Below are 14,438 nucleotides of genomic sequence, written 5' to 3'. Positions count from 1 at the left end.
TTGGTGTGGTTTGTACGCTGGTGGAATCATTGGACCGTATTTTTTCAAAGATGCTGTTGGACGCAACGTTACGGTGAATGGCGATCGCTATCGTTCGATGCTAACAAACTTTTTGTTGCCAAAAATGGAAGAACTGAACTTGGTTGACATGTGGTTTCAACAAGATGGCGCTACATGCCACACAGCTCGCGATTCTATGGCCATTTTGAGGGAAAACTTCGGAGAACAATTCATCTCAAGAAATGGACCGGTAAGTTGGCCACCAAGATCGTGCGATTTGACGCCTTTAGACTATTTTTTGTGGGGCTACGTCAAGTCTAAAGTCTACAGAAATAAGCCAGCAACTATTCCAGCTTTGGAAGACAACATTTCCGAAGAAATTCGGGCTATTCCGGCCGAAATGCTCGAAAAAGTTGCCCAAAATTGGACTTTCCGAATGGACCACCTAAGACGCAGCCGCGGTCAACATTTAAATGAAATTATCTTCAAAAAGTAAATGTCATGGACCAATCTAACGTTTCAAATAAAGAACCGATGAGATTTTGCAAATTTTATGCGTTTTTTTTTTAAAAAAAGTTATCAAGCTCTTAACAAATCACCCTTTATATTCGATTCGATGTGGCAAAATTATTAAACACACATCGTATATCACCAACATTTTACTGATTCATAAAAATTGATTCAATTAAATTTTTAATTGAAACAAAAATAATTTGTTTTCATTAAAATTTTTAATTGGTACTATAATTTCTGTAATTGAAGAAATTACAATTAAAAATTAATTGGATCGATTAATTTTGTGATAAAATGCAAAATATATATATTTTTTTTCTATGTAATTACAAAGTGCACAGTTCACATTTAAATATTTTGAGATGCAGAATTTCGTATATATTAAATTTCTCATTCTGCACTTAGATGTACATAAGATAATTTCTAGTCTTCTGACTCCATAGATTAAAATAGAATTAACGCAATTGTCGCAAAATTATAAAATTGTTCCTTAATTTTTTCAGATAACCAGTTTTATTTCTTCAGGTTTATCATTACAAGATCGTAGATAGATATACAATAAATATTTTCAATTCAATTATACAATAAATAGTTTTCAATTCAATTCAATCTTCTCTATAATAAGTGATAGGAATTTAGAGAAACATTATATAAATCTCGAAAAAAATCGAATTTAAATTATAACTCCACAAATAAATAATTTTCAATTTTCCTTCCCGCTTAGATATGATCATTAGTTCTCTCCATATTGTAAGATATGCAATATATCCCTCTTTATTATTTGCGAGCAGAATATCCATAAACAATAGGGAAATTATTTTGCATGTCAACAAAGGTATCCCTTTTTATCAAATTTACATAGCATCGGAGTTGTATTCAATAATTGAATTCCGGTTTTTAGAATGGTTCATCGTAATGTTTTTTTTTTCAATCTTGGCTTTAGAAATTTATTAGTACTACTGATTCAGTGGGTGACAAAGTAATAAGAATATACATCTTTTAATTAAATTTTGTATATCATATTCTATGACATTTCTATAGGACATAGGCATGAAGGTTTATAATTTGTCATAGTAATAAAATAAACATTAGGCAACAAATATCCAACAAGATTTTTTTTAGTATTAAACCGTATTCTCCCGAGTTATAAAATAATCATCCGATTATAATAATGTTTGATACACAGCATATATAGGCTACCTTTAGTATATATATATGGAAAAAAATTGTCATATCGGGTTTAGGTTTCCGGAAAATGGGTGACGCAATTAACAAAGAATACCCTTGTTGTTTTTTTATTTTTTTTTTCTGTGCAGCGATAACGGTACACTGGTGCATTGAACATGCCAATGTTTCTGTCGTCATATGACGACGCTATGAAAATTAGGCGTTAAAGCGGGTACAGTAGGTAACGGTTTATAGCTGAATATTTTTGTCTGAAACCTAAGGCGGCATTCCACAATATTCGGATGGTTACAAAGCCAATGTTCTTATGAATAAATTAAAAATTTTCGAGAGGTTTCCTTTCATATTAATTTATTTTATTGAATAAAAACGGAATCTTCAGCGAGCTCTAACAGCTATAAGAAAGTCAGAAAAATCTACAACTGTGTTTTTTGAAGGGTGTGAAGTTAAAGTTGTTTTTTAAAGTTGTTTTTAGCCAAGACACAAACCACCAGAAAAATTTTTAATTTTCACTTTTCAGCGAAAATTCGCACAAAATCAAACGAATTTCATCTTGATTTGTTGCTGTTTGACTAAAAGCAATAAAATATGAACACATTTTGTTAATTATTTTATATTTAGACCTTTAAACAATAGGGAGTTAAAACCCAAAAATACGACTAAGCTGTTCAAAGCTGATTTTGGCTATTTCTGATAGACTATAATGAACCAAAGGGGGTACACGTTGGTTACCCCAACTGAGGAGCGTACCCCAGTGAAAAGCCCATGGGCGTACGTAACCTGTGAGAGGAGGAATCAGGGGGGGGGTGTTCAAATCAACTTTATGTCTATTTTTGAACGCATTATGAATACAATTTCTTTTAAATTTTAAAACCAGTAGACAGCCCAGACTGAGTAGAAAGCTACAGTTGCATTTCCATAACCGTAGCGTATTAAAATTTTAAAAGGGGGGCTAAGTAATTTTAGTAAAAATTTCGATATGGATTTTCGCCTATTTACACCTCACGACAACGAACTAAAGTGGGTATACGTAGGTAGCTGCACTCTTGGAGCATCCCCCAGTGAAAGCCCCATGGGCGTAGCTCATCTGTGAACGGAGAAAAGTCAAAGGGGGTAAAAGTACTTTTTGTTACAATTTCAACTATTTTCAACACCGATTTTCACCTATTTACACCCCACGACAACGAACTAAAGTGGGTATACGTAGGTAGCTGCACCCTTAGAGCATCCCCCAGTGAAAGCCCCATGGGCGTAGCTCATCTGTGAACGGAGAAAAGTCAAAGGGGGTAAAGTACTTTTTGTTATAATTTCAACTATTTTCAACACCGATTTTCACCTATTTACACCCCACGACAACGAACTAAAGTGGGTACACGTAGGTAGCTGCACCCTTAGAGCATCCCCCAGTGAAAGCCCCATGGGCGTAGCTCATCTGTGAACGGAGAAAACACAATGGGGGTAAATGTTATATTTGTCACAATTTCAACACTGATTTTCGCCTAGTTACACCCCACGACAACGAACTAAAGTGGGTATACGTAGATAGCTGCACTCTTGGAGCATCCCCCAGTGAAAGCCCCATGGGCGTAGCTCATCTGTGAACGGAGAAAAGTCAAAGGGGGTAAAGTACTTTTTGTTATAATTTCAACTATTTTCAACACCGATTTTCACCTATTTACACCCCACGACAACGAACTAAAGTGGGTATACGTAGGTAGCTGCGCCCTTAGAGCATCCCCCAGTGAAAGCCCCATGGGCGTAGCTCATCTGTGAACGGAGAAAACACAATGGGGGTAAATGTTATATTTGTCACAATTTCAACACTGATTTTCGCCTAGTTGCACCCCACGACAACGAACTAAAGTGGGTATACGTAGATAGCTGCACTCTTGGAGCATCCCCCAGTGAAAGCCCCATGGGCGTAGCTCATATGTGAACGGAGAAAAGTCAAAGGGGGTAAAAGTACTTTTTGTTACAATTTCAACTATTTTCAACACCGATTTTCACCTATTTACACCCCACGACAACGAACTAAAGTGGGTATACGTAGGTAGCTGCACCCCTAGAGCATCCCCCAGTGAAAGCCCCATGGGCGTAGCTCATCTGTGAACGGAGAAAAGTCAAAGGGGGTAAAAGTACTTTTTGTTACAATTTCAACTATTTTCAACACCGATTTTCACCTATTTACACCCCACGACAACGAACTAAAGTGGGTATACGTAGGTAGCTGCACCCTTAGAGCATCCCCCAGTGAAAGCCCCATGGGCGTAGCTCATCTGTGAACGGAGAAAACACAATGGGGGTAAATGTTATATTTGTCACAATTTCAACACTGATTTTCGCCTAGTTGCACCCCACGACAACGAACTAAAGTGGGTATACGTAGATAGCTGCACTCTTGGAGCATCCCCCAGTGAAAGCCCCATGGGCGTAGCTCATCTGTGAACGGAGAAAAGTCAATGGGGGTAAAAGTACTTTTTGTTACAATTTCAACTATTTTCAACACCGATTTTCACCTAGTTACACCCCACGACAACGAACTAAAGTGGGTAGACGTCGGTAGCTGCACCCTTGGAACATCCCCCATTGAAATCCCCATGGGCATACCTAATCTGTGAACGGAGGAAAGTCAAGGAGCGCTAAAATATTTTTTTAGTACTCTATAGCGGCAAATTTTTTTTAACAAAGGTTTCATATGTGTACCAGTAATATTCGTTTTCGCTTAGTCATGATTTTATCGAATCTATATATTATTATCCTTGAATCATTTATTTAAAAAATTTAAATATTTATTGTTGAAAGTTTAATATTTATACTCGATCATTTTTGCTAACAAAGTTCGCGAACCGAACTATTGTCACTAGAGTTCATACACGGTGTAGATGCCAAGTAAGAAGAAGATTATTAAAATTGCGCGCTTTTGATACTGCGTGTAGTTTAATATAACTTTAAACGTGAAAGACAAGGATGGCAATATAGGTACCATGCCGCCCTTTTTTGTTTTGAAACATTTCAATATATCCAATGTGCAAAACAAGGACGGAGGTATAATTATAGCATTTTGCCGCCTTTTACCAACATTTTAATGCGAATGCCAACCCAGTAGAATAAATATACTTTATCTTTGCTAATGAAGCTAATATTGTAATATTGTTTATGTAGTTGTTTTGTATAGGACTTCTATTATGATTCAACAAAATTTCATTAGCAAAATAAGATATGCATTTTTTTATGGGCAATGGTAATTTCGCACGACATTCGACAAATTTGTGGCGTCTGAACGGCACACAGTAAATATTTGATTTCCAAAATTTTGTCTCGTTTAGTTGGCACCACTTTTAACATGATTGTAACCTAGGGCACAAACATGCAAAGATAATCGAATTCTATTGCAAAACACCAAAAAGCCCAAATATATATATATTTATTTCATGTATTGTACATAAAAAGCCAAAAATACAAGTAATTGAATTTTATATGCAGAATTATTAGCACGCGCACATCGTTATACGGAGGCAAACATGTATATGAAGAAGCGTTCATATTACATGATTAGTTGTACAACTTTTTGGAAATACCATGTGCATTATACCGCGTCCAGATAATAAGTTTATCAGGACGCAATGTTGTTGTACAGAATGACTAAAAAATCGATAAATGTGTTGTCGATCACATTAACAAGTAGCAGTATCGATTATGATATCGGACATAAATTAAAAGTATTGTCAATATTCTGTGGGATTCTGTATTCAATTTTAACGATGAATCGCATAGTTAAGATGGGATAACAAGAAAAATAACATCAAAGCTATTCGGTAGACGTTTTAAACTATATTTACAATCGTTAGCTGTGTTATTTTCTGTGCAGATAACAATAAATACATCGTTAAGTAAACCACGAAGATTTTTTGGTTGTTTGTTTTCTCTAATAAATTGACGTTATGAGCAGAAAATTTCATTCATGCAAAATAGGGTCTTTAATTATGTCGGTTAGTTTAATAGATCCCTTCTCTATTACAAAAGAGTTTTCAGCAATATTTTAAAAATCCGGGATAAACTTATAATAAACTTATAATCTGGACGGCTCATTATATGGCATCCCCAAAATTTTGTACAAATAATCTTGTAATGTGAACGCTTCTTCATATACATGTTTGCCTCCGTATAACGATGTGCGCGTCCTAATAATTCTGCATATAAAATTCAATTACTTGTATTTATGGCTTTTTATGTAGAATACATGAAATAATATATATATTTTTGGGCTTTTTGGTGTTTTGCAATAGAATTCGATTATCTTTGCATGTTTGTGCCCTAGGTTACAATCATGTGAAAAGTGGTGCCAACTAAACGAGACAAAATTTTGGAAATCAAATATTTACTGTGTGTCGTTCAGACGCCACAGATTTGTCGAATATCGTGCGAAATTACCATTGCCCATAAAAGATGCATATCTTATTTTGTTAATGAAATTTTGTTGTATCATAATAGAAGTCCTATAAACAACAACTACATAAACGATATTACAATATTAGCTTCATTAGCAAAGATAAAGTATATTTATTCTACTGGGTTGGCATTCGCATTAAAATGTTGGTAAAGGGCGGCAAAATGCTATAATTATACCTCCGTCCTTGTTTTGCACATTGGATATATTGAAATGTTTCAAAACAAAAAAGGGCGGCATGGTACTCTATATTGCCATCCTTGTCTTTCACGTTTAAAGTTATATTAAACTACACGCAGTATCAAAAGCGCGCAATTTTAATAATCTTCTTCTTACTTGGCATCTACACCGTGTATGAACTCTAGTGACAACAGTTCGGTTCGCGAACTTTGTTAGCAAAAATGATCGAGTAGAAATATTAAACTTTCAACAATAAATATTTAAATTTTTTAAATAAATGATTCAAGGATAATAATATATAGATTCGATAAAATCATGACTAAGCGAAAACGAATATTACTGGTACACATATGAAACCTTTGTTAAAAAAAATTTGCCGCTATAGAGTACTAAAAAAATATTTTAGCGCTCCTTGACTTTCCTCCGTTCACAGATTAGGTATGCCCATGGGGATTTCAATGGGGGATGTTCCAAGGGAGCAGCTACCGACGTCTACCCACTTTAGTTCGTTGTCGTGGGGTGTAAATAGGTGAAAATCGGTGTTGAAAATAGTTGAAATTGTAACAAAAAGTACTTTTACCCCCTTTGACTTTTCTCCGTTCACAGATGAGCTACGCCCATGGGGCTTTCACTGGGGGATGCTCCAAGAGTGCAGCTATCTACGTATACCCACTTTAGTTCGTTGTCGTGGGGTGTAACTAGGCGAAAATCAGTGTTGAAATTGTGACAAATATAACATTTACCCCCATTGTGTTTTCTCCGTTCACAGATGAGCTACGCCCATGGGGCTTTCACTGGGGGATGCTCTAAGGGTGCAGCTACCTACGTATACCCACTTTAGTTCGTTGTCGTGGGGTGTAAATAGGTGAAAATCGGTGTTGAAAATAGTTGAAATTGTAACAAAAAGTACTTTTACCCCCTTTGACTTTTCTCCGTTCACAGATGAGCTACGCCCATGGGGCTTTCACTGGGGGATGCTCTAGGGGTGCAGCTACCTACGTATACCCACTTTAGTTCGTTGTCGTGGGGTGTAAATAGGTGAAAATCGGTGTTGAAAATAGTTGAAATTATAACAAAAAGTACTTTACCCCCTTTGACTTTTCTCCGTTCACAGATGAGCTACGCCCATGGGGCTTTCACTGGGGGATGCTCTAAGGGCGCAGCTACCTACGTATACCCACTTTAGTTCGTTGTCGTGGGGTGTAAATAGGTGAAAATCGGTGTTGAAAATAGTTGAAATTATAACAAAAAGTACTTTTACCCCCTTTGACTTTTCTCCGTTCACAGATGAGCTACGCCCATGGGGCTTTCACTGGGGGATGCTCCAAGAGTGCAGCTATCTACGTATACCCACTTTAGTTCATTGTCGTGGGGTGTAAGTAGGCGAAAATCAGTGTTGAAATTGTGACAAATATAACATTTACCCCCATTGTGTTTTCTCCGTTCACAGATGAGCTACGCCCATGGGGCTTTCACTGGGGGATGCTCTAAGGGTGCAGCTACCTACGTATACCCACTTTAGTTCGTTGTCGTGGGGTGTAAATAGGTGAAAATCGGTGTTGAAAATAGTTGAAATTGTAACAAAAAGTACTTTTACCCCCTTTGACTTTTCTCCGTTCACAGATGAGCTACGCCCATGGGGCTTTCACTGGGGGATGCTCCAAGAGTGCAGCTACCTACGTATACCCACTTTAGTTCGTTGTCGTGAGGTGTAAATAGGCGAAAATCCATATCGAAATTTTTACTAAAATTACTTAGCCCCCCTTTTAAAAATTTAATACGCTACGGTTATGGAAATGCAACTGTAGCTTTCTACTCAGTCTGGGCTGTCTACTGGTTTTAAAATTTAAAAGAAATTGTATTCATAATGCGTTCAAAAATAGACATAAAGTTGATTTGAATCCCCCCCCTGATTTCTCCACTCACAGGTTACGTACGCCCATGGGCTTTTCACTGGGGTACGCTCCTCAGTTGGGGTAACCAACGTGTACCCCCTTTGGTTCATTATAGTCTATCAGAAATAGCCAAAATCAGCTTTGAACAGCTTAGTCGTATTTTTGGGTTTTAACTCCCTATTGTTTAAAGGTCTAAATATAAAATAATTAACAAAATGTGTTCATATTTTATTGCTTTTAGTCAAACAGCAACAAATCAAGATGAAATTCGTTTGATTTTGTGCGAATTTTCGCTGAAAAGTGAAAATTAAAAATTTTTCTGGTGGTTTGTGTCTTGGCTAAAAACAACTTTAAAAACAACTTTAACTTCACACCCTTTGTTTTTTGATTCTAGGCCATTAATATTCCCAGCAAAAAAATTTGGAAGTTCTTCCAAAGGCACAACTTTAAAAGCACTTCCAGAAGATGCACACCCAACGATGTTCTTTATTTTAATTACCCAGAAAGTTATTTTAATTCAATTTTTTATATGTTGAGTTTTTCTTTTAATGGTTAATTTTGACTTCTTATGTTTCAAATAGGTTAAAAACAGAGTAAGAATTCATAAAATGGTACAAATCATTTAAATTTTGTCGAAATAATGCTAAATCCAATATGAAAAAATTGTGGGGTCAAACGTTTTCGACAAGCGTTAGACTCCATTAAAAATTATAAAAAATTATAAAAAAATATTTATTTGACAAAATATCACAGAATTTTTTAATTTACATCCAAAACATTGAATTCGGATCACACCTAAAGAAGTGATGCAAATTCAGTGCAACTGCTGTTGAAATGGAGGACTTCCGTCCTATGATAAGCCCATGTTAAATTCATCGCTTCTGCGTCAATTTTGCACCACTTCCGGATCCAAAAAGAACATGTTCATTACTTTTTTAGTGACGGGTTTTTTGCTGGGTTATTGTTCACTTTTTACAAAAAGAGATGTCCTCATGTGGGGACATTGGGCAGATTGAGTATGAAATTCTTCAATAAAAAATTACCTGCTAGTAAAATTTTAATCTTTTTTTATTACAACTGTAGTTTTTATTAAAGGCATATTATTATTGTTCACTTTTTAGAAAAAGGGGTGTCCTCATGTGGGGACATTGGGCAAATGAAGTATGAAATTCTCCAATAAAACATTACTTGCTAGTAAAAGTTTAAACTTTTTTTATTACAATAAACTTAACATTTTTATCTACACACTATGCAAAAAAATCTGGATTTTAGATCACTTGGTACACATAAAACTATTGAAAGTATTTGACGAAAGTTATCCAAATCAATAACAAAAAACCAACGCACTGAATATGACACTTGTTTATTAAATGCAACCACGTGTCTTTGTTTATAGATCAGACATGCAGTACAAAGCTATCATATGTGTATTTACAATTACAAAAATAACTGGTAGGTACCGTAGTTTTTTGACTTTAAACATGTGTCCTCCCGGTGGGGACAGAGAGCGGTAATGGATTAATGCCAACAATGGTATCTCCCTTATCAAATTTACATAGCATCTGGCCACTCAATAGTAGACTTGTATTCAATAATCGATTTCTGTTTTTTTGAATGGTTCTATGAGTTGCTTTTACAATCTTGGCTTTAGAAATTTATTACTACTGATTCAGTGGGTGACAAAGTAATGAGAATATATATGCAAGTATCAAGCAGTGTTACCAGATTAGGGGCCCCCCAAATTTAGGGGGTTTTTCACGTTTAGGGGCATTTTTAGGGGTAACATTTATTTAGGGGGATTTTTGGGTGCAAACAATATCTTAGACCTTATAAAGTGGAGCATTATTTTCGTTATATTTTTTAAACGCTTCTGTTGGGGGCATTTTTTGGGGTAACATTTATTTCGGGGGATTTTTGGGTGTAAACAATATCTTAGTAAAGTGGAGCATTATTTTCGTTATATTTTTTAAACGCTTCTGTTGAAAGGGCATTTTTAATATTTGACACAATTAAAAACAATCATATTTTATTATTACATCAAAAGAAAAAATAATTTCTTCACGAACGAAATTTTATACAAACAAAATTTTCTTTTGTTATAAAGTATTTTCTTAAAGAGCAAATTTTATTTTTTTTTTACGTCAAAAGAAGATTTTTTTTGGCATCAAACGAAAACTTAGTTTGTCTAAAATTTAGTTTCTCAGAAAAGAAAACTCTTCTTTCAGTATATATATTTGTGTTAAATTTAATTTTTAAAGTGTATCACTACAGAATTTTTCCACGAAATTTGGGACCCCTTTTTTACTTTTTACATTCTTAAATTTTTTGGGGGTTTTTAAAAAAAGCCTAGACCAATTTAGGGTTTTTTTTTCTTAAGATTTGGGGGGGGAAGAATCAAAAATCGCCTGGCAACACTGGTATCAAGGTATTTTTTAAAGAGATAAATATCTAATACGTTTCCTTTAATTAGTACATTAAAATGTTTTATTATTAAGGTGGATTCAATAGATAACAGATTAGAGTTCGACAGACGTGGATATTTGAGATAAAAAATAAAAAGCCTTCGGTTTCGGTTTATCGGCCTCATCACGCCGAAAGCCGATTAGTGACCGATTATAATTTTTTTGCCAACTGCCAATTCTTTTCTCGAGCTATACAACAGGTATAAGAAGTCGGAAAAAAGCACAACGTTTTTCTAATTTAAATTTTCTTATAAGGATAAATCCATTAGAAAATTCTTATGGAAAAATATATCATAAAATGAGATTTAGGAAAACATTAAAAAAAATCTCGTTTTATATTTCTAAAATCTCTAAACAAAAATATTAGAATGCTAAAAAATTTAATGATTTCATTCGGCAATAAAATAAAAAAATAAATAATAGCTTTTAATACTTTTCAAGTTATCCTTTTGTTCATATTAATAATTGCTAAGCAGGGTTTTTGATCTTCTGGATCTTTGAACAAATTATTAATTAATCTCTTTGATTGCATAAAATAAATTCCATATTTTTTTTTTCAAAAATTTATTTATATAGACAATTTTGTCAAAATTTTATTTCCACAAAAAAAATTTTCAAAATTTTATTTCCACAAAAAAAAATTTTCAAAATTTTATTTCTATAGAAAATTTTGTCAAAATTTTATTTCTATAGAAAATTTTGCCAAAATTTTATTTCTAGTCCACATTTTCGACTAATCGAAGTAAAAAGGCCCAAAGTTGTTGTTTTGATTGTTATTAGAATCTCTAATTAAAACAAACCATTTAAATTCTCGAGAAGTCGAATCAGTTTATAAGAGACAGTATTAAAAAAAATGATCAGACCTCAAGGAAAAAAAATTTGCAAGTAGGATTATTATAGAAGATGCAAATTAGGATTTGACCCTTTATATGTTCGATTCGATGTGGTCAAGGCCGTATTCAGGGGGGGGGATGAGGGGGATCAAACCCCCCCCGAAATGAATGAATATTTTTATATTAATAAAAATGTATGTTTAGCTGCATAGAAAAATCTTATCGAAGATGTTGAAGAAAAGCTGGAGGTTTTATTTTGAAAAACGCTTCCCAATAAAACTTGCACAAATCATAGAATACTAGTTGAAAAGCCCGTCAAACGACGGTCGAAAAAAAAACAAATTATTTTTGTTCTCGCACCACAAATTTCATTTTTGGAAAATGTATTTCTGCTTTTTATGTGTGTTTGTTGTTCTTTTTGTGAACATGACTCGCTTTGTTTGGCCGTAGCAACAACAACGAAACAGCCAAACACACATGTGTAAATGAAATGGCTCAAAACCTGCGAAAAGAACCTGCCTAATTCAGCGATGGAAGCAATAGAGATTTTTCCAAACGTGCATATTCTTTTAAAAATTTTGGTCACTTTGCCAGTTACTCAGGGATGGAAAATACAATTTTTAAGAAAGTACAAAAAAGGTATTTTTTGAGCGGAAAGGTACTTTTTACTAAATTTCAACAAAAATGTCACTGGAAGATTATTGTCAAGAGACTGAATTTTAAAGAAAATAAAATTTTGGCAAAATTTTCTATAGAAATAAAATTTTGCAAAAATTTCCTATAGAAATAAAATTTTTACAAAATTTTCAATTGAAATAAAATTTTGACAAAATTTTCTATAAAAATAAAATTTTGCAAAAATTCTATATAGAAATAAAATGTTGACAACTATTTCTAGCGAAATAAAAAATCGATAATATAGAATCCCATTCTTTTTTCGACTAAAACTTTCTTGAAGTTCAATAAAATCCTGTTTTTGACTATGTCTTTTACAAAATCGAGATTTTCTTCCCACATGAACATGTCTGTTTTGCCATATTTGTAAAATACTATTAGCAAATAAGGTTGATAAAGACTTTCTCAAAATATTAAAATATTTTGTCAAAGCTATTGTACCATAAATCTGATATCGACTCGCGGGGGTACTACGGTATTGACCGGGGTGAAAAAGGTTTGAAAAAGTACTATAGTACTGCATTTTCCATCCCTGCAGTTACTACGTGCTCATCCGAACGTTCATTTTCAACAATGAAGAGATTAAAAATGTATCTTAGAAATTCGACTAGCGAGAGTAGACTCAAAGGATTGGCATTAATGTCGGTTCATCGCCGAATAAATGTGTCGACTGAAGAAGTCATTGATTTATTTGCTGCCCAAAAAGCCCGTCGGCTCAATTTAATATTATAACAAGTATATACAGCACTAAGTTCGGCCGGGCCGAATCTTAAATACCCACCCCCATGAACCAAATATTAGGGTTTCCTTTGAAATTTCAGGAGGGCTTGAGGACTTGAGGATATTCCCGAAGATAAATTTAAAGATTTCACCTATGAGGACTATATCAGATTCTGGATTTATAAGAACCATTTGTGTTTGAGTTTTAAAGGAATCATTAACATCTCTTCTAAGTGTGCAAGAAAATTATAAAATAAAGTCTTGATTTGCAATCTTAAATCTGTAGAAGTAAAATCTGGAAATTTTACATTGAGTTACAAGCAATTTTCATGATCAGTGCGCCTTCTACACCCTCAAGAAGTGAAGTCGGTCTATATGGAGGCCAAATGGATCGATAAAAACTTAATCCGATACACGTTTTTGTGAGCCTAAAATACCAGAATATTTACAATTTCAGGCAAATCAGATAAAAACTACGGTTTCTAGAAACCCAAGGAGTTAAATCGGGAGATCGTTCTTATGGGGGCTATACTAAAATATGGACCGATACTCACCGTTTTCGGCACACCTCTTTATGACCCGAAAATACCTCTAGATTTCCAATTTCAGGCAAATAGGATAAAAACTTTGGATTCTAGAAGCCCAAGAAGTAAAATCGGGAAATCGGTCTATATGGGGGCTATACCAAAATATGGACCGATACTCACCATTTTCAGCACACCTCTTTATGGTCCTAAAATACCTCTAGATTTCCAATTTCAGACAAATTGGATAAAAACTACGGTTTCTATAAGCCCAAGACCCAAAATCGGGAGGTCGTTTTATATGGGGACCATACCAAAACATGGACCGATACACACAATTTTTGGCACACGTATTTGTGGTCCTACAATACCTCTAAATTTCCAATTTCAGGTAAATTGAATAAAAACTGCGGTTTCTATAATCCCAAGAAGTAAAATCGGGAGATCGGTTTATATGGGGGCTATACCAAAATATGGATCGATACTCACAATTTTTGGCACACGTATTTGTGGTCCTACAATACCTCTAAATTTCCAATTTCAGGTAAATTGAATAAAAACTGCGGTTTATACCAAAACATGGGGCTATACCAAAACATGGACCGATAATCACCATTTTTGGCACACCTCTTTATGGTCATAAAATACCTCTAGGTTTCAAATTTCAGGCAAATTGGATAAAAACTACGATTTCTATAAGCCCAAGACCCCAAATCGGGAGGTCGGTTTATATGGGGACTATATCAAAACCTGGACCGATATAGCCCATCTTCGAACTTGACCTGCCTGCAGACAAAAGACGAGTTTGTGCAAAATTTCAGTACGATTGCTTCATTATTGAAGACTGTAGCGTGATTACAACAGACGGACAGACAGACGGACATCGTTATATCGTCTTAGAACTTCTCCCTGATCAAGAATATATATACATTATATAGTCGGAAATCGATATTTCGATGTGTTACAAACGGAATGACAAACTTATTATACCCCCGTCACCATTC

The 14,438-nt window shown here is 34.5% G+C and overlaps 1 protein-coding gene across 3 annotated transcripts in view; it reads right to left on the bottom strand.

Annotated features, from left to right (window-relative positions):
• Positions 1 to 14,438, bottom strand: part of LOC142229274 (uncharacterized) — a 51,040-nt gene that overhangs the window by 32,138 nt on the left and 4,464 nt on the right. Inside the window, exon 1 of one of the 3 annotated variants that reach the window (XM_075299813.1) lies at positions 9,264 to 9,564. The exons of the other annotated variants lie outside the window; for them this stretch is intronic. The gene's annotated coding sequence lies outside the window, so the exon portion shown is untranslated. Of the gene's footprint in view, positions 1 to 9,263; positions 9,565 to 14,438 lie in introns of those variants that run through there. 3 annotated transcript variants of the gene reach the window in all.

Source organism: Haematobia irritans, chromosome 3, assembly GCF_050003625.1.
Source record: "Haematobia irritans isolate KBUSLIRL chromosome 3, ASM5000362v1, whole genome shotgun sequence".
Taxonomy (NCBI): Eukaryota; Metazoa; Arthropoda; class Insecta; order Diptera; family Muscidae; genus Haematobia; species Haematobia irritans.
Note: the sequence above shows the minus strand (reverse complement) of the source record. Positions and strands in the feature narration are given on the sequence as shown.